This window comes from Squalius cephalus (assembly GCF_949319135.1).
Source record: "Squalius cephalus genome assembly, chromosome: 12".
NCBI classification, from domain to species: Eukaryota; Metazoa; Chordata; class Actinopteri; order Cypriniformes; family Leuciscidae; genus Squalius; species Squalius cephalus.
In genome coordinates, this window is record NC_137133.1 from 8689874 (window position 1) to 8710995 (window position 21122).

General features: G+C 37.3%; 1 long non-coding RNA gene across 1 annotated transcript; it reads right to left on the reverse strand.

The window, feature by feature from the left end:
• Positions 1–231: 231 nt before the first annotated feature.
• On the reverse strand, positions 232–20550 carry LOC307168102. The gene is made up of 3 exons (XR_013822891.1): positions 20096–20550; positions 5793–6081; positions 232–774 (listed from the first exon to the last, which is right to left on the reverse strand). It is a non-coding gene; the product is annotated as an uncharacterized lncRNA (long non-coding RNA).
• Positions 20551–21122: the final 572 nt, after the last annotated feature.

Consider the following 21122-nt stretch of genomic DNA (forward strand, 5'->3'; position numbering starts at 1 on the left):
TAAAGGATCAAATGATATCTGTTTCAGAACAAAAAAATAGAAGAATTCAGAATCAACAGTCTTCGTATGATCAGTGCTCTTTTTGGCTTAAAGGATGTGTGTGCCCATATCAGACAGCTACACTCGTAGCCTTTTATTAGGAAGTGTAACTGTGTTGTAAAGATACTGACACTCATAGAGGATATAACGCAGTTAATGAGAGTGGCTGTGTAAACAACCCTTGATGTCGTTGTTCATAAAGCATTATCATGTTTATTCAGTAATGGAAGAACTAGACCTTGTAAAACATTAAAATGTACTGTACAGAGTATAGCCATTGTGAGAAAAAGCACACATGATAAATTACACATGACATCTACAGTACACAGAACCCTCGTTTTAGTGACATCATGCGATTGCAATGGCTTTCTGTTTACATCATGCATAATTATGACAATACATCAATAAATCTCAGTTATATTACACCATTAATGGTTTTAAACGATGACAACATGCTCTAAAATTGATGTCAGCACACATCCGAAACGTCGTGCTCCCACACTCAGAGGAACCCTGGACACCTCCCGAATCTTTCTCAGACTGAAAATCACCAGAGCAAGAAAAACCGACACCTGTTTAGTCTACGCATGCAGCTGACCCAAATCTGATGCAGATGCTGGTTCAGATGAGGAACTTTATTAGCTGATGCTGTACATTTGGCCTGCTGAAGTCTAATCTGAGCTCCACCTCACTGCTGCTGAATCAGACGAGATGTGATAGGCCCAAATTCCAGTCCTGTAGAAAGAGAAGACAGGCTCAATTGTGTGTCTTAAGGGTGTAACCGGGTCTTAATGTAGTGTGGTCTCTCAGCCTTGACTGATCATGAGCGTTTTAAAAAACAGTACAGCACATGTTCAGCAAAATAACAAACACCCAGAGATCGGCCCTGAACCTTGAGTTTTCTGAGTCATTTGCCCAAGTATGCTGGGAAAAGTTTTTTCATAGTCTTTTTAATATTTTTGTTTTGAATGCCCCTCATTCCATCACCTCTCAGATCTTCCTGGCAACATCTAATCAACTCCAGCTCATTCTTACCCTCAAACTTCTAAAGTCAAAACAGGAAAGATGAGTAATGAAAGACCTGGGATCAAAACAATTTAGGTGCGGTCACATTAGAGAAATTTCAAAGGCAAAAAAGGTAAATTATCTGCTGTCAGTATGTAGCAATACCACAGCTCACACAGAAGTCATTTTCAAACCAGGCAGCTTTCCGTAGGCCAGCGCTGCGAATTTGCGTCGCTAACTCGAAAAACAACGCAAAAATCTTAGTGGAGAAATGTTTAAATTTACATTTACTGTGTGGTTTGGGCTAAGTTGGTCACATGATAAGCTCTTGTTCTACTATGAACTTTGGGATTTGTACTTGTGTTTGTTGGCTATCAAATTAAGTGAAATGTGAGATGTCACCATATAGGGCTCTATAATTGAGTAATTAGATAATTATAGATGCTAATTCTAGAATGAACTCCCCCATCAGCTCTAAATGTGCCATAAATGATAGGTTTTTATGTCTTAATTTAGTTCTGGAGGATGTATTTTTGACTCTAAAATAGATGTGGACAAGTGTCATGGTCATGTTTAGTGTCATTGTCTTGTTCAGTTTCTAGTCTTGGTTTTCATTGCCATTTGACTGTGTTCTAGTTCTTCATTAGTTGTCATGAGCTACTGTACTTTTCCACCGTCGGGCCAAACCGTTCTCGTTGCTTAACCGCTCCATTCTGTGCCGATCCGGCCCAGCTAATATGGATATGGTTTCATTTTCTACTGTGGGGCTGATAACGGAACTCTTCGGAATGTAATACACATGCGTCAGGCGTTATGATGTAATGAGATATAAATAGCGACTGCGTTATGATATTTCTTGAAATTTTATTATTAATTTGTCTATTTGTGTTTACGTCGCTCAAATAACGTGCTTAGCCAGCTTGAGAGAAAATGGCTGCCATGGAACAGGCAAGTGACCAGTCCTGAGTGGCGACTTCACTATGTGCATTCTACCAGTACGGTTCAGCACAATTAGCCAACCGTGCCGAGAACTGTTTGTAATTGCCATGCCATACCAGTGGAAACATAACTGGAACCATTCCTCACCATTCTAAGAACCGTTCGGCCTGACGGTGGAAAAGCAACTATGGTTTCTTATTAGTTACACACCCGGATCATTCTCAGTGTATTTAACCCCTTATTTCTCTGTTTATTGTTTCTCGTTAACGTTATGTGTATGCTATCGCTCTCTGTGTTTATTAAAAGCCTATTATCATCGTTCATTCTGCGTCACACATCTTCCTCTGGATTTTACTACAAGCAACCCCTGAAAACATGACTATTTGAATGGAAAACAGAAAAGTTTCTTATATAGCAGTTAAGACTGATGATTTTAAGAAGAGTAAGTGATAATAGGATTAGTATGATTTAGACCGAAGCATTAGTTTTCCACTGCTCTTTGTGATTTTTTTCTTCTTCTTCCTGGAACAGAAAAGTTTTAAATATATTGTGCCTCAAGGGAGTCAAACTTTCCACCTAATGAGTGATGAAGTGTCATCACATTCAGTGAGATGAGGAAGTAGAGAGACATCTTGAACACATTGCATTTGACCCGGGGTTTTGGAGGGCAGTCATGTTTGATCACAGGTGTGTTTCCCGCTCACAGTCAAACAAAGCTGATAAATTCCACTGACACTCACATTGCTGTGAGTTTTGACCTAAACAGAACTCATCGATTCTGTCTCGTAAATGTTTGTTAAAAGCCCACAGAAGAGTCATGCCTATTTGATTTGATTTTTGCAATGTGAAAAACTTAAATCTTGCATCGTTACTTGCCTTATTATTATGTAAAAAAGTGGTCACACTTTAGATTAGGGTCTAATTCTCACTATTAACTAACTATAAACGACTACTTTTGCCTCAATAAACTCCTAATTACAATTTATTTATAGTTATTAAGGTCATTGTTAAGTTTAGGTATTGGGTAGGAATTGGATAGGATTAGCAATGTAGAATATGGTCATGCAGAATAAGGCATTAATATGTGCTTTATATAAGTTATAATAAACAGCCAATATATGCATGCTAATAAGCAACTAGTTAATAGTGAGACTTGGACCCTAAACTAAAGTGTTACCAAAAAACTTTTTTATTAGGTGTCCTTAACTACTATGTACTTGCATCAAAACATAGGTACATGTACTTATGTACTCATTATGTTCATATTGTATTGCAAAACACCTTTGCTGCTATTTTGGTGGGATATGGGTAAGGTTAAGGGCAGGTTTAGTGGTATGGTTAGGTTTAAGGGTCAGTCAAAAAAAATTTATAAATTTTTTATAAATCATCTTCATTAGTAATAATTATAATTAAATGAAAATAAACATTTTTTAATTATTTTTATTTATTTATTTATTGTCTACCGAGTCATAAGCGAATCTGTCATTTATACAGCTTGGGTATGATTACTTGCGTTTCTTATCCAGCAAAAGCCAGGGACAAAGGAAAGGATTATATAAATGGGGTGGATTACATGGCCTGTTTGGAATCTGGCCCTATCTGGCTGATGTGTCTGGCAGACACCCATTTGGACCCAGAGTCATATTGTCTGTGTCAGTGAAGGAGCCCCTGAGAGCAGCACTGTCTGTCTGGGCATGACTCATTCTAAACCATGTGCTTGAACCTTCACTAAACCCACGACATGGGAAAGTCAATGGTCTGCAATCATCACCCCCCTGAGTTCCCCCAACAGTCTCAACAAAATCTATCATTGTAGCTCCTCTTTTTCTCACTGAGACTGTGGACGGAATCTCCAGTGAAGGTCTCGGAGAGAAAGTAATGTGAAAGTGGATGTCACAACACATCCTGCTGAGCTCTAGAGCTGTAGTATGATTTAAAACAATTTATAAAACCAACATGTTTTTTTCGTCTCAGGGCCCCACAATGGAGTTTTTGACCTACGGCACTTAGGTGAGAGTTACGTAAAATGTGCGTGTACTGAGAGCTTGTGAAAAGCAGGTCTGTTTCTAATTAGAATCTCCCATGGTTCAGTCAAAATGTCTGTGTGCTTGTGTGCCTATATGTGTAATGCTGCTAAAAGCCTGAGATTTATACTCTGGAAAAGCTCAAAATTACGTGAAGGTTTAGGGTTGGATTTGAAGGTTTAGGCCAGGGCACAGTTTGTCCTGTTCCTGATGGTGGCTGCTTGTTCAGCAGATTTGTCATTACTGGAGAATCATAATGAAAAAATCATTATGTGTTAAAAAACTGGTAGAAAATGAGAAATATATCCGTTATTGACCTCCAGTTTAATATCAGATCATTGATTTGTTCATTGCTTTGCTCCTTGTTCTGTTAGAGTAATTGTCTTTGTAAGCGAGACATTTAGTTCACATGTCCATTTGTTTGTAACATAAGATTGGCAGTGTGTACAGATGAAGGATTTACACATGGTTGACTGTGTTGCTGGGCATTGACTTGACTATGCGATTGTACAATGATGTACGGGGTCCTGTTGCTCCCGATTGGTTAGTATCCACACTGAGGGCCTATTCACTGGCCCCAGCCCCAGAATTCCCCTGTGTACAGGCATTCCAACACCTGTTGCTTTCGAACATTCTGGAAAGTTGATAAAACCTCTAGGCTAGTTTTTTAAAGGATGGAAAATAAGATGCTATGTTTTCCCTTGATCCTATAGGTCTGTTTGAGAGTGACGTTCCCATGTGATTGCTGGATATATCATCAAGGATGATCAGAATCTTTGAGACAAACGCCTAAGTGTAAGGTGAAGTAATATTGATCAGTGCTGTAAATGAACAAAATTCTGTTTAATTAATCAGATTAATCACAATTAATTGCATCAATACATCAGTAATTTTTGAAGATGAAGATAATTCATAGTAAAGCTTTGAATAGACATTACAAAAAACGGTTTTAGAAGTCAATCAGTGGTTACTTTGTGGTTAACTTGTTTTTGTTAACTAAGATATAGCTGAAATAAAATATAAATGTTAGATGAAAAACTTAAACTTGAAAATGTTGCCTTGCAATCTAACTGAAATAAGTTTGTTGAAATGCTAAAATGGCTAAAACTAAAAAAACATTTAATGTAAAAATAAAATCTTAAACTAAAATAACTGAAAATACAAAAATAAAAGAATAAATCCTATATACAAATAACACTAAAATAATGGTTGCACTTTATTTTATAGTATGTGCACTTTACTACAACAAGTACATAGTATGTTCATGCGAAGCAGGACTGTAAAATAAATTATATATGACAAAACAAAATAACACTGATGTATAAATCAATTTACACTAACTTTCTCTATGAGCTTTACAGTAAAAATGCACACATCTGTACATGTAGGTCTCCAATTCCTAATTCAACATCTTTATCAGAATATTTAGTTTTTACATTTTGGTGAGATGGGGTTTACTCTTTCTCATGTTTGGTCCTGATGACGTCTGAAGTGATGCTAGTACACTGCATGTGTGTTTGCTCTACACACTCATTCTCACAGCTCCCTGTTGACTTCTCTCACCATAAACTCACACACTCATACAGCCCTCTATCCACAGGCCAGACTCAGAAAGAGAAAGAACGACAGAAAGAGAGTGAGAAGGAAGAGCAATAAAAGACTTAAGCCGGATTTCATGCTCTTCTTTCATGATGCAAATTTAGAACATTTTAACTTACATTGTATCCTACATTACTTAATGATGAAGCAGTACTTGTTTCTTAAGCCAGCATGTAGATCACTCACTATTGCAGGAGGTAGGACTCGATGTTGCACAATTTACATTTTGTTGTAATGGCGATCCACCTCGGCTTAGTTCCATACTGTAGCACCTCCTGATTTTAAGACACGTCTGGAATCCCTATATCCTTTCCATCCTTTTCATATCTGGTACCTCAGGGTGTCTTATTCTGAGTAAGCACTGGGCCATGGTCTTCACTCCTGTCAAAGGGAAGCAGAGGAACCGTTCGGTGGGAGCTGGCAGCGTGTCAGGCGGCACTGTTTCCAGCTGCTGTTGCTGAAGAAAAACGAGACTCTGGAAATAAAACCAGACAGACCCAAGTGCCTTAATAACTCACAGCAGGGCCTACTGGGAAAAAAAATAACAGAAAAAAAAAAGATATAGAAGGGAGATGGAGACAGAGGCAAGGCCTATTATGTAAAGGAAAATAGCAAGCAGTGTTTATGTTTCAATATTTAAAAACACATTTTGCAGGATCTTGGTGTGTTATAGCCTTTTAATTTTACCAGCCAACAAATTCGTTTTAACATTTGACATGATGTAAAGACAATAATGTCATAGCTTGATTGAGTCAAGTTTAAATAAAAAGCTAAAGAAAGAGCCTTTGGCACGCCGCTCTGCCAGTTGCTTCTAATTTGCACAGGTACTGTACCTTTTTTCCTATGTATGTCATTTCTTTAATTGCACATGCTAACAGAAGGACTTTAGCACACATGGGCAGCTATATTACTTGAATACTGTAGCAGATGAAGTTAAAGGGATAGTTCACCCAGAAATTAAAATGTTGTCATCATTTATTCACTCTCATGTTGTTCCAACTGTATGACTTTCTTTTTCCTGTTGAACACAAAAGATATTTTGAAGAATATGCTGGTCGCTCTTTTATGTGCAAATACAATGAATGTGGACTGGAGCTTTCAAGATTTACAAAGGACATGAAAGCACATAAAAGTATCGTAAAAGTAGTCCATACTACTCGTACACTGTTACACTTCTGAAGTCCAACGATACTTTATGTGAGAAACAGACCAGATTCAGTCAGTGAGTCAAATCCAATATGTGTATGAATCATTCAGACTGGTTTTGTGGACTGAATCAACTGATTAATTGAAAAGATGTCTAGAAGTCTTTAGAAATCTGTTCCTGAATCAGATATCACTATTTCTCATATGAACTCACCAAGGAGAGCTAGATTTCATGAGACATGAAATACAGTGTAATGGTCATATTAACCACTGTTATGATAGTTTTATGGTTCTTTTTTAATTTTGGAACTTTAAACACTTTATTTTAAGGTGATGTAGTTACACATTACTACATACTTACTATAGTAATAACAGTAAATTATGCATAATTACAAGTAACTAACCCTAAACCAAACCCTAACTCCATAACTTAAGTACATGTAGTTAATTAACAGTCCACACAACTACCACTTTAACGCTTCAAAAAGTTCATAAAGAGATCGTGAAACTAATCCATATGAATTGAGCTGTTAAGTCAAAATTTTCTGATGAGACTTGATTGCTTTATATGATGAACAGATTGAATTTAAGCTTTTATTCACACATAAACATTGATATAAGCGAACATAAACAGAAGCTCAACCGAACCTGCTTTGACATGCGAGAACAAACCTCATTGGTTCTTGCTGAGGCTCAAACATGCGTAACACAGGAGAATGAACCTCATTGGTTCTCGCATGTCAAGCGAACATGCTTGAACTTCCATTTCCCACAACTGATGTGTTTGTTGATGAATATGTGAATAAAAGCCTAAATTCAATCTGTTCATCATATAAAGTGTAAAAAATTTGTACTAAACCTCTTAATTCATATGAATTAGTTTTACGAATCGTCAAAGTGGTAGTTGCGTAGACTGTCAATGGAGAAACAGAAATGTTTCAATTTTATTAAAAATATCTTCATTTGTGTTCCGAAATTGAACAAAAGTCTGAAGGTTTGAAACGACATGAGTAATTAATGACAGAATTTTTATTTTTGGGTAAACTAACCCTTTAATTTTTGCAGTGAACCACAGCAAATAACATAGACTATAGCATTTACTTTTACAGTAAAGGTAAAAGTTTATTCTCTTACGACTCTAAGAATGATTGTGTGTGTTTACATGAGAAAAATGTGCAGGCATATCTTAGATCTAGTCTGTGTGGTTTGCATGACCTGTTTGGGTGTCAGTAGTAGAGTTTCGCTCGTGCTACGGCACGATATGTTTGTGCAGGTGTGGAACGGCCCATAGGAGGAATTTCCTGCCTTATGGGAAGCTTAGAGCTGTGTGCCGTATGGCTAGACTGCTTTAACGACCCAGCACTCCTCACACACATCTCACTGAGCACCTCCACACCATTCACTCAACACTTTCTCACCTTCAACACAGGTTAAAGATCACCGATGAAACTTTTAGACTACCTCTGTGATCTGTAAACAGTAACTGTAAATCTGTCCTTACAGTACAAATTGTAATTCTGCACCGTTTGCTACCTCAGCAAAACATCACCCTTTTTTAAATCCAAAAATGCACAATTCTTTTTTTTTTTAAATGAATGCACAGCAGTGTTTTATCTTCAGGTTGACATCCAGTCTTTAAAACAGATGAGAGCAAGAACGGAAGACAAGAGAGTGAACTCGGCAGGGGAGGTCGAAACAGACTAATAAAAATAAAGAAGAGATTCCTCAGTCAGTCAGCTGAATCTAAACAGCTATTTTTAGAGTCCCAAGACCCAGAGGCATCAGCTGTCTATGAATGAACAGTTCTTGCTCACATCCGTTACATCACTAACCTGACCCGAAACCATGGGCCCACACAGGAGATGCACAACAGATGTCTGCTTCTGTTTCAGTAGCCTGCAGCAAAATCACCATATAATGATTAATATATCTAGGTCGCGATTTTACACATGGCTTACTGAATAATAACAGGGAAATGTTGCTTTGGTTTTACCTTGAAACCACATTGGGTAAAAATCATACGTCCGAACATTGCTTGCGGAAGTACTAATGCGCTTTGCGTATGTGCGATTGCGTCAGTTGGTCACCTAGCCTAGTAGCAGTATGTGTTTTAGTACGAATGTAAACCTGTGTGTGGTATGATGACGCAGAGGAAAGATCGAAAGTGAGCTGGAAGGCTACATGATGTGTGTGTGAGAATGTGCATATGTCTATGGTTTATCAATAGTGATGCCAACAAGAGAAATGTCAGACAGATTACAGTTACTTTATATAAAAGTAGGACAGTATAAAACTGTACTGCACTTTTAGTTACTTATTTCCTCTAAGCATTTCACAAGTTACTAAGCAACAGTTCCAAGAACATGCTGGAGGTCTTGAGGCCTCTTCAGCCACACACGACGGCGGTGGGTGGCGGAAATAACCACCAAAGTAGTCGCCTCGCTCACACACTTGCAAATGCAAGGACACGGGCAGTCCGCAGTGCAGATGTTGGGTCTTCTTGAACCGTCTGTGTACCGATACGTTTCCGCTGCGCTGTTATTAGCAACGCGGCCATTACAAAGACACGGTTTGTGTGGGTTGCGTCACGGTTATTCTGCTCTGTGTCAAGAGTTCACGCCAGGCGTTCAGCTCACTTTAAACACATTTAGATTCTCATGATGCAATGACACAAGTATTTTTGTGAGCTCAAGTAGGTCAGATTCAGAGGGTGACCAGATAGCACTCTGAACTTATGTCCCTTGCCGTTGTAATGTGATGATGTTATTTTATTGTATTGTGATGGTTGTCTTTGGTTTGGCACTTACTATAATATTTATAAGTCTATAAGTATGTAAGTATATAACTAGTGAGTATATATACAGTGGGGAGAACAAGTATTTGATACACTGGCGATTTTGCAGGTTTTCCCACTTACAAAGCATGTGGAAGTCTGTAATTTTTATCATAGGTAATCTTCAACTGTGAGAGACGGAATCTAAAACAAAAATGCAGAAAATCACATTGTATGATTTTTAAGTAATTAATTTGCATTTTATTGCATGACATAAGTATTTGATCACCTACCAACCAGTAAGAATTCCGGCTCTCACAGACCTGTTAGTTTTTGTGCATCATAAGGTGTGTACCATCCCAGAGTCCAAACCCACCAGCCGTAATCTCTGTGGCTCAACCGTAATCTTCTGTAAAGCTGCTGACCTGAAATATTTTGTTTTTCCACTGCTACTTTGTGTGTGACTGTATCTACCTCCATGTTGAAGTCATTGTTTCAAAGGTGCACACCTGGCGTAGAGGTCAGCAGAAAACTTGGGAAATACCCTCTCTGCGTCCTCTGAGGCTTGTGCATTTCAGATTTATATCTCAGTGCCAGGGGATCAAGATAAAAAGGCGGCTAGAAGTCAGGTCTGGGTCTCATTCGTTTCGAGTTTAATAACTGGAGCCCTGGGAAGTATAAAAACAGTTATGGCGTTAGTTCACTCATTCGCCCAGCCTATAGTCTGATCCCTGAGATCGTAAACCACAGCACATTACTGAAACACACAACTTTCATCGGGGAACTCCTGGAGCTCTCACCTCATTCAGCCATGTTACAGAATATCTTTCTCCAGTTTCAGACATGCTGTGAACATTTTTCAAAATCCACTTCAAAACAAATCCAAGATGCTTAAGTTTATAGTTTAGTGCCAAATCGCTCAGCTAACCATTAAAAAACTCCAAGGCCTGGCTAAGTCTGACAAACAACTTACAGACAAGGACAGAGTTGTTGCTGCCAGGTCAAATAACTTGCGTGTTCATGTCAGTCATTTCACACAGGTTTTGAAAAACCTCAGTAGACTTGTTGTTAGTCTAGCATGTAAAGGCCTGTTCGCACCAGATGCGAGACAAATCGCATATAAGTTGCATTCACACCAGGAATAAATATTCTTTTGGATCAAATTAAAAAGTATGTTTTCTATAATATGAATTTGATCTGGATATACTACATCCGCCATGTTGTCATGTGACCTTTAGCGTTAGTTATGTTCACTGTCATTCAACTCCTCCCATGGCCTCATGGAATGGTTAAGTGTCCATTGGATCTCACTGGAAGTAGAAGGTCATCTGGGTACTTTAGGCCTACTGTTTTATGAATAATGTGAATTCAGATTCATATTACTCATATAACTATTACATATTGAGATACTTTTGCTGTTTTTTATATTTTGAATGCGTTTTCTATTTTTAATTTTTTATTTAGTATCTTAGTTAAAGATTTACTAATTTTGTTGAGTGTTTCTTGGCATCTAGCTGAAATAAAATTAAACTTTAGCTTTAGTTCACTATAATAACCCTGCTTTTTCCTCACACTGGTTTTTGCCTCTATATAGTAGGGAAGTATACATATGTAACAACAGTGATAGGATGCGCATCAAGTAAGCTGATTTTGATTAAAAAGTATATTAAAAATTAGAACTGAAATAAGGTGATATGTGTTTTAGGAAATGCACAGGGTGGAAAATGTTGGATAAACTCTCCCCCAGTCTGATAGCGCTGGAGGATGTTTTTGACATGATAAATTCCTTTTTTTTGTGTGGCATTTTGGCAGAATAGGGTAAAAATCCTCTCAGTAAATGGCAGGACTGTTTACGCTACAGCGGGTGCTGTTTGACCTGAAAGCGGACATTCCGACTATGGGAGTGTGATTTACGGCCTCCCTGTATGGACACTGTACCTCTGCTCTCTCTGATAGGCAGAAAAGAGAAAAACAATCTTTTATGAACCATTTTAATCTCTTAAAAACATGTTTTCTCCCACACTTTAATTTCCAAAGATAAGCGTGAACTCAACAACTGTGCGACCTCTTGACCCCGAGTTTACCTGACTAAAACAAATGGGAGTACATTACATAGCCAGATGAAAAACAAGTAGCTTACATTTTTGTGAAGTTTTTCTTCATAAATCAAGGGGCTTAATTGATCGTTCTCTATGTGAAATGAAACCCAGCCGAGGCTCTCCCCTGATTAGTGTATACGTGCTGTTTCAAACGTCTTTGGCGCGGTGCTAAATGGAAAGCTTGGGAAATGGGATAATTCTTCGCAGCACACACAGTACCAGCAATGACAAAAAAATAGCCCTGCATTCTTTAATCATAGATCGGTTAGTGTCCGTTCCAAGTATTAGCCCTACTTAATGCAGTTCAAATAAAGCAAACAGACTGCTTCCAGAACGCACAGACACACACCCTGCTATTATTGCGTCAGAACTCGAGAGGGGGTGAAGTCATTGTAATTGTTTAGGCTGCCAAAGATGAACTGAGGAAGAGAGGTATGTGATGTGAAGGCATATATCATGGGTGAAGTTTAAAACAGGCCTTGCATCAGAGCAACTCTGTTTAGATATCATTCAATAGCTATTCATTGCTCCAGACACCTTGAAAGCAACAGTTCCATCGCCAGATGACTGGGTTTATTTCAATGGCGCAGAGAAGCAATACATCTTACATGTGAATTGAAGTAATTTACAGAAAATAAACTAGGAAGTCATAAACTCTATAAGTAATCAGGATTAGGAAAGATTTAACATTCCAGAATAACATTCCAGAATACACACACACACGCACACATATCATGGCATTTTTATACCAGTTTTACAAATGAGGACGTCCCCAAATGGATGCTTTTGGAGGTTTTGGTCACTTCTGGGTACAAATTTGTCCCCAAAATATAGTTAATAGATACACGCATCCACACACACATGCACACATAGACATAATAATTTTTACACTATACAAACTATATATTCTATTCCCTAACCCATAACCTACCCATCACAGAAAACTTTCTGCATTTTTACATTATCAAAAAACACCACTTAGTATGATTTATAAGCTGTTTTCCTCATGGGGATCAAAAAATATCCCCACAAGGATAAGGATTTCGGATATTTCACAAAAGGACAAGCATATTACATTTCGTCCCGATAACATACACTATGGGTTTACCAGGACAAACACACACACACGTTTTGCTTATGCACTTATTACTTGCCATTGATTTTTTTTCTTAACAATTTATGGATTTTCAGAAATACAGGCTTAATAATCATTAAGCAGAAACACCCACAGATTAGCTGAATGTGTTTAATAGTGAAAGGGTGAGAGATGAATGCGAGCTATTCAGAAAACCACACTTTTCTTCGAAATTATGCGTTTTTTATGCTAATTTTTTACGCCAAGATGTATGTGTGTATAAATGATATGTTCACCTTGGATAACTCTTGGTTTCTCTCCAGCATCCAGAGCCTATCCATCAGTGAATGACCTGCATTAGGGGCCCTCTAATCATTTTCTCGTGTCCAAGATTTAAAGGAGATTTTATTCAAAATATGAGGGCATTAAAGGTTAGAAAACACTGTTTCTGAGAACCTACTTTTTTGCTATAAAATGTTGACTAGTATTATTTTTTACTCTCACTGTCATTGTTTCAGAGAAATGTAAAGTAATAATACCAAAATGTTACCCGTGCCGCGCACACAACATCTGTGAGAGCTCTGAAATGTGAAATTGGTCCCTACCACACAGATTTCACCTTCAGAGCTGTTAAAAGCAAGCCGCCATATTCACTGAAGCTAAACTTGAACTTCTGAAATTAAAAGCAAACATTTTCCTAACTAACTTCAGAAACTCACTAAAGTCTATTTCTAATTTTACTTCATAAGGTTCACAGGATTAACTGTGACAGCTAGACAAACTCCTATAGCACATACTGTATTGAAAAATGTCAAAGAAAATAAACAAGTCCTGCATGCTGCAGGACAAACAACCCCAGAATTCCAGAGCGATCCGGTGTACTGTGTGGTCAGTGAACGGTTACAAAGAGCCCCTGTGTCTGAGAGGGTGGTGAAACGGGGCCTTACGAACATTCCAGCGGACATAAGAAGGCTTCTCTCTCTACGGCCGTTCGAGCGGCTGTTTTCGTAAGCTACTTTAGAATGTTTGCGCAACTGCTGTTGACCACTTTATTAAAAATATCTTTTGATGCTGAAGCTATGTCCAGCAGTGGGGTCGGCTCAAACCGGTTTGCGAGGAGAAACAACGTTTTGTGGGCGAATGAACGAAGCGTCTGTCAATAGGCCCGGCTCGCAACTACGGTTTGAGCTCAGGGAGCATTTTTTTTTTTTTGCAATCCGTCCCTGTTTGCCCAGGATGTAAGCGAGACGTACAGTGTTCGCACACACTCACCTGTCGAATTCAGGCTTAATGCCACCTCACTTCCTCAAACACGCATTTGTGATCTTTCTAGCCCGCGTGTGTTTCTGTTAATCTGTCTGGACAGAGTTAAGACAGATGGGAAAAAAAAACACAGAACGGAAACGGAGCAGCCTGCGTGAGATCGGAGGCGTTACATGACGAAAGTAACAGTATGCTGAGAGTCAATAAATGCTGTGCTGTGGGGGAATCTGTGAGTGAGTGTGAGAGAGTTTGCCTATCTGGGAAATATGAATATGTGTTATTAGAACAGGGCTCTTTAGAAAGCTCAGGGGTCACAAAGCAACTTTAGGGTCTGTTTTTATTGACTCATTTTATATATATGTGACCCTGGATCACAAAACCAGAGTCGCAAGGGTATATTTGTGGCAATAGCCAACAATACATTGTATGGGTCAATTTGATCGATTTTTCTTTTATGCCAAAAATCAAGTAAAGATCATGTTCCATGAAGATATTTTGTAAATTTCCTACCGTAAATATATAAAACATGTATTTTTGTGAGTGAATGCAGCACAATCGTGACCATAAATGCACAACTTTAAAGGACTTTTTTTGCACCCTCAGATTCCAGATTTTCAATAGTTGTATCTCGGCCAATTCTGTTAACAATTTCTTGTTTTCTACAATTCTTGTCATATCCTAACAAACCATACATCAATGGAAAGCTTATTTATTCAGCTTTCAGATGATGTATAAATCTCAATTTCAGAAAATTGATCCATGTGACTGGTTTTGTGGTCCAGGGTCACATATTATATATTAGTTGTAATTAAATAGGCCTACTATTGGAGTATGTTTTACAAGAAAATCTCAGTTTTTATACTTAAAAATTTCACGTTTAATTCAATGTGTTACCTTGTGTTTCTTTGTAATTGTTTGTGAAATCTACAAGCAAATTCTGAGTGAAAATTGTTCAGTGTTTATATCATGATAGCTATTTTTGCTATAAATTCATAAATTCAAATTGTATATACAACATAAATTAAGTGCATTCCTGTTGCTCAAAGAGTAAAGTGTGGAGCTAGCAATGTCAGGGAATGCAAAAACTGAATATACTGTAACTGTATATGCAGTGTAAGCCACTTTGAATAAAAGCGTCTACTAAACATAAATGTAAAATGTACTTCATCTTATGGGATTTTCTTTTTATTCGGAACTTGATGGATGCAAAACCAAACAGTATAAATGATGGTATGAGTATAGTATAATAGGTACAGCGGATTTTCTACACAAAAAAATGACATACACTGAACAGTGCTGTATTCATGTCTTTTTGTTTGGAATTGGGTGTTGTGCTTGATAAAAGGTGACTGATACATGTGAGAGGGACAGAACAACTTCCTTCTGTCTGGCTTCAGTGTAGTCAGGTCTTTGACCCTTGACCTCTGATCCCTTAGTCTGTCTGTTGAACTACCTATAATAACCTACACTGATCCATAGAAGACACAGGACATGATTAAAGGCATAGAATAGAACAGAATAGACCTTATTCAGAGCATGACAGGTATGAAAGTTCGGCTCTGAGGAATAGATTGTTTTCATTGGCATCTGCTGGAAAAAGCTGTATAAAACTGCCAGATCACTTATCATTTTCTACAGCTCATGTTGCCTGGAGTTTTTATGTCTACTGAAGTTTCTTGGAAAGATATTCTTGGAGTGTTTCCTCAGCAGAACAATCCAAAAACACATAAAATAACAGTACAACCCAAAGATGGCGCTGCTATGAATAAGGTCTATAGAATTAGAAAGGTCAAAAAGCTTTTACAAGACCCTGTTTGTGTCTAACTGTATTTACATGTCAAAACTAGACAAAGAATACACTGCATAAATGTGAACTACAGTACTTTTATAATAGCCCTTTTTGGAGCCAATCCACTTTTATTATGGAAGAGAGCAGCAGACAGTTTACAGAACTTCTTCAGTTGTATTCCATGGATGAGATAAATTATTTGGAACGACATCAGGGTGAATAAACGCTGACGGCATTTTCATTTTTGGGTGAACTGTCTCTTTAAAGCATATTGATGTTAGTTAGTGGAAGCTCCAGATAGAGGCAGTTCTTACCATGATGGAGAACAGGAAAAGGAAAAGTGGTATTTGTTAATGTATTTGTAGGAGCTGAACTCAGGGCAGTTGAGTCCTGGGTCTGAAAGCGATATTGTCTGGAAGTGGAAAGAAAGCTGATTTTGACAACAGCTCAGCGGCGCTCTGTGTTTTGAGTTTCCACCATGCGATTTGAACAACAAACAGTGTCTGCTGACATGGTAACATGGGCCGTAATGGTTTACTCTGGCAAAGCTGATGTCACTCACTTGGCAGGGTGGATGCTATTTACATCACTCATTTCGATCCATTTTTCTGTTTGTTTTGACGCAATTTGCCATGATTTCTTGGCACCATGTGGCACCATCCAGCCAGTTGGACACGAAATACACAAGTCATTTGACTCCCTAATCCAAGAAAAATTTCAACGCTGAGTCCTCCGAACAAGATACAATAAAACGATGCCATCCAACGTGTTTTTTCTGGACAGGACTCCAGCCAGAAGGGAAAAGGACAGGTGGAAGGAAATGTTTGCCGTCAGTCGTGTGCGTCACTAGCATTGGCACCTCAAATGTTCCACATTCCTTGCAGACCTGAGAGGAATCCTGAACATCCCGAGGCCATGTTGCCAGACTCAAAAACACTAACCCTCATCGTAAACTTAACTCAAAGCTCCAGTCCTTCATGCATCGGGACTTGAACTGTAGTTTACAGTGCTCAAATATGCTCTTTCGTGAGCAAACACACAACATCTGCACACACGGAGCTGCTACAACATGGACGACGCCATCGCTCCAAAGTAAAGTTTGCATTCCGTGGAGGTTTTGATGAATTTGACAGAATGTGTTGTGGAAGAGCCCCTCGAATCCGCCCGTAAGCAAATCCTAGCCAGGAACCGCTTTATTGGGCAGGGGAGGAATGTACATTTCTAACAAGAGTTGTAGCTTTTTGGTTTGCAGTTATTTCCTTTCCCTCCGGATAAAGATAAATACAGAAATGTATTTCCCGTGAGCTGGCACAGTGTCTAAAAATATTGCTGGCAGAACACTCTGGTACATTTTGCCCGGCTCTCAGCGGGATTTTGACAGGAATCAAAGACAAATGACACTGGATTCGAGTTCTACCCTGAAGTACACCGTGAAAAAAAACGATTTATATTTTTATTGTATTATTTTTTTTGCTGTACTTTGTTATTTTAGTATTGTTTATATGCTATTTTTGAATTAGCTTTTATTTTTATGTTCAAAGTCTAGTTTCAGTCATTTTAGTACTTTAGTACTTTATTTTGTTTTCATTTTTTTAAGTTTAAGTTAAGTTTATAATATATATATATATTTTTTGCTTTATTTCAATCAGTGAAAACGGTTTGTAATAGTTTTAAATAATAAATAAAGTTTTAGTTTTACTTAACAATAACAACACTGACTGTACTGTAAAATAATCACCAATATAATATAATAATATAGGCTAATATATAATATAATTAGGGCTGTCAAACGATTAATCGCGATTAATCGCATCCAAAATAAAAGTTTGTTTTTACATAATATATGTGCTTGTACGGTTTATAATTATTTTCTATATATAAATACACACACATGCATGTATATATTTAAGAAATATTTGCATGTATATACTGTGTATATATATTTATATTATATATAATTTATATTATATATAAATATTTTATATATAAATAACACATTTTTCTTAAATATATATGCATGTGTGTGTATTTATATATAGAAAATAATTATACTCCATACACACACATATATTATGTAAACACAAACTTTTATTTTGGATGCGATTAATCGTTTGACAGCCCTAAATATAATATAATATAATATAATATAGGCTAATATATAATATAATATAATATAATATAATATAATATAATATAATATAATATAATATAATATAATATAATATAATATAATATACAAATATTTTTTAATGCATACAGCAAAATGATTTGGACACATTTCAGCTAGCTAGACCGGCTGAGAAACCAGTGCAAACCAGCTATCTAGCTTGTTATTTTTTTCAGCTGAGCCCTTTATCGGAAACAGTTTGGTTTTAGGCCTATTGAAGGATATTTAGGTCATGGTCCCAGACTACAGTACTCTGGTTACATTCTGAATGGTGACCTCAAACTCCTAATGGGGAAACCGAGATTGGGAGACAAACTGGGTTTTACCTCAGTGACAGCAGTTTGGAGCATGTTGCTGTGCCTCAAAGCTCCTATTTCCAAAGTCATATAATATTTAGATAAATCTAATCATGTGTTCTGAGCTTCCCAGGATGTTGAATGGATGTGACATTTATTTAAAGCAAATAGTCTTAGTCAGTTGTCCTTCAGGGATGAATTCCAGTAATGCTTTGACTATTTTGTAACATACTGTAATTGAACCTTAAAGTGATATGGAATATTTTTATCTGGTTATTCTGAGTTTCAGTGCCATTACGAATTACTGTAAGAATAAAAAAGTACATGAGCAAGGACAGAATGTACTAAAGGAGCAGATGGGTTTTGTCATTTACAAGCGTACTTTAGCAAAGGGCTTTGAATGGAACAAAAAACAAACAAACAAAAAAAAAAAACTACTGAAATGGCACTTGAAAACCTAGCCAAATAATAAAAGGCAGACTTATTCAGTGTGTCTGTCACTTCAAGTTGAACAATCTGATATTTAAATCAACTCGCCAGTACTACCGTGGGGGATTTATATGGACATTTGCCATGTAGAAAACATGGTTTTCGTATTCTTGTCAGTATCTTATAAATACCATGGCACATTAATTTCTGTACCATGGTATATGTCAGATTACCATGTGCCATCTGATAGTACTGCCACAGCACTCTATTGTTAGCTAATAAAAAAGAATGGTATCATATTATATACTGTACCATTGTATTCACATGTTAAAAAAAGATGTCCAAACCACTGTGGAACTTTTTTGTAAGTTTTATAATCAATTAAAAAGTAGAATATTTTTATTACGATAAAACTTTTTAATATTCTCCAAATCAGACCAAAATAAAAACATCTCTGTGTTTAAATATCCCTATGGCAAAAATCGAACCATAAGTAATTTCCATCCCTGGCAAACACTGCACTCTGCTGGCTCTTATTGGTATTAACATTATCTGAAATATTGTGAAGCTACACAGAACGACCACACAAGTCACGTCAGGTTTTCGTTCTCTTATATAATTTAAAAATATTAATTATTCATCACTAATAACGTCAACAACATCAATATTACAAAACGTCTTCAGGCCAAACAGTTGGCAGAGATTTATATAAAGCCTAACAACTCTTGACTTAAGTCAAAATGGAAACAAAATCAACAGGAAGTTGCCTTGGCACGACAGGATGTGTTAGCTTTCTCGTTACCCTGCCATATTCTCAACTCTCTGTGATGTTCCATTACAAGAATCTAAACCTCAGTTAAAGTTCAGCTCAGACTGGAAGACGACTACCAAACATGACTTTTTCAACTAAGTCTCTCTACTTTATATAAACCAGTTCAACCCACAATATAAACAATAACTCAACCACAAATACATGTTTAAAAATCTGTCTTTTAACCTTGTTTCTTTACAAAATTCGATTTTGGACACCATCTAAGCATCTGTGGTTCCTGTGATGTGGCTAAACGGATGAAGATCAGTGTTCCCACACCAAAGCCTGGAAAGTCTCAGTCACAAAACCTCTTTTCACGGCTCCAGTTGACAAGAAGTGTAGCCCCAAACCAAAGGCTATTGTCCTTGTATTACATCAGTGACTTCCTCTCCTAAACTCTACTGTGACCGCTACCTCCTATAACGGCCCGTCAACTATTAAGACCCATAATGCCTGACTTCTGTTTTCCATATTATAATAGGAGTAAACATACATAAAAGACATGAATCTTTAGAAGAGAAATACTTAGATGAGACAGTCTTAGCTTGACGGTTGTGGCACAATTTTCAACACAACTAGCACATCATTAGTGCCATTGGGCTAAGCGTCTCCTGAAACAGTAAACAAGTAACAAATCTTACCGCTCTTGAAGAACATCTTGGGAGTTAGGAATGAGGCACTGAGGGAAGGAAACCGTTCTGTGGCATTCTCGAGCACACATTGGCACATTTTTTGCCGTGTTGGTGTGTGTGAGAGAGCCCGAAGGCCTTAACAAGAGATGTTCCGTGCTGTACCAGGGACTCCCAGGCGCTAACAGTGGGCTTACAGTACCCTGCTGTAACAGAGGATAAATCTAGAACAATCACATCCCTTCAGCTTCAAATTTAAGGACTGTAAAATACATCCCGACTAGTTCCTGAAGAGTCCGTTTGAATCTAATTTTATTTTCTTACTGATAAATTCATTTTTTTTGCGCTTAAGACTTAAATTTAGACCCATGCAGCAAGCAAAGATATCGTTCGGCATGGGAAAACTTGCTTTTGTGTCCTTTTTAAAAGGGATAGTTCATCCAAAAATGAAAATCATTTACTCGCCATTGTCATTCCAAACCCTATACAGTCAGTGTTCCACACCTGTTTGACTTTCTTTGATCTGCAGAAAAAAGATATTTTGAAAAATGTTGGGGTCCACACAACACCCCATTTAATTTCATTGTATGGACAAAAAACACTGAAACATTCCTCAAAATATATTTATGTCCCACAGAAGAAAGAGAGTCATACAGGTTTGGGATTGAGGGTGATTGAATGATGAATATATCAGTCATAGGTATACAGTAGTAACTGATTATATGCAATCTGGATTATGTAATCAGATTCCTTAATGTAATACATGTAATTGGACTATATTCGGAATCTGACTACAGTTACTTTTTATTGATTACATCATTACTTTATATTCACAAAATGGCAGTAAATTATTCATAATTCAATGATTTTCCCTAATTTTAGCTTTTACAATTTTTTTCTTTTTAAAAAAGGCTTATTATACAGTATGTTCGGAAAGTCTTCCAGTTTTGTGGAATTGAACACAGAGGTGGACAGTAACAAAGTATCAAACAATCAAAGTATCAAACGATCCCGGGACAAATCCTGGGACACATTATCC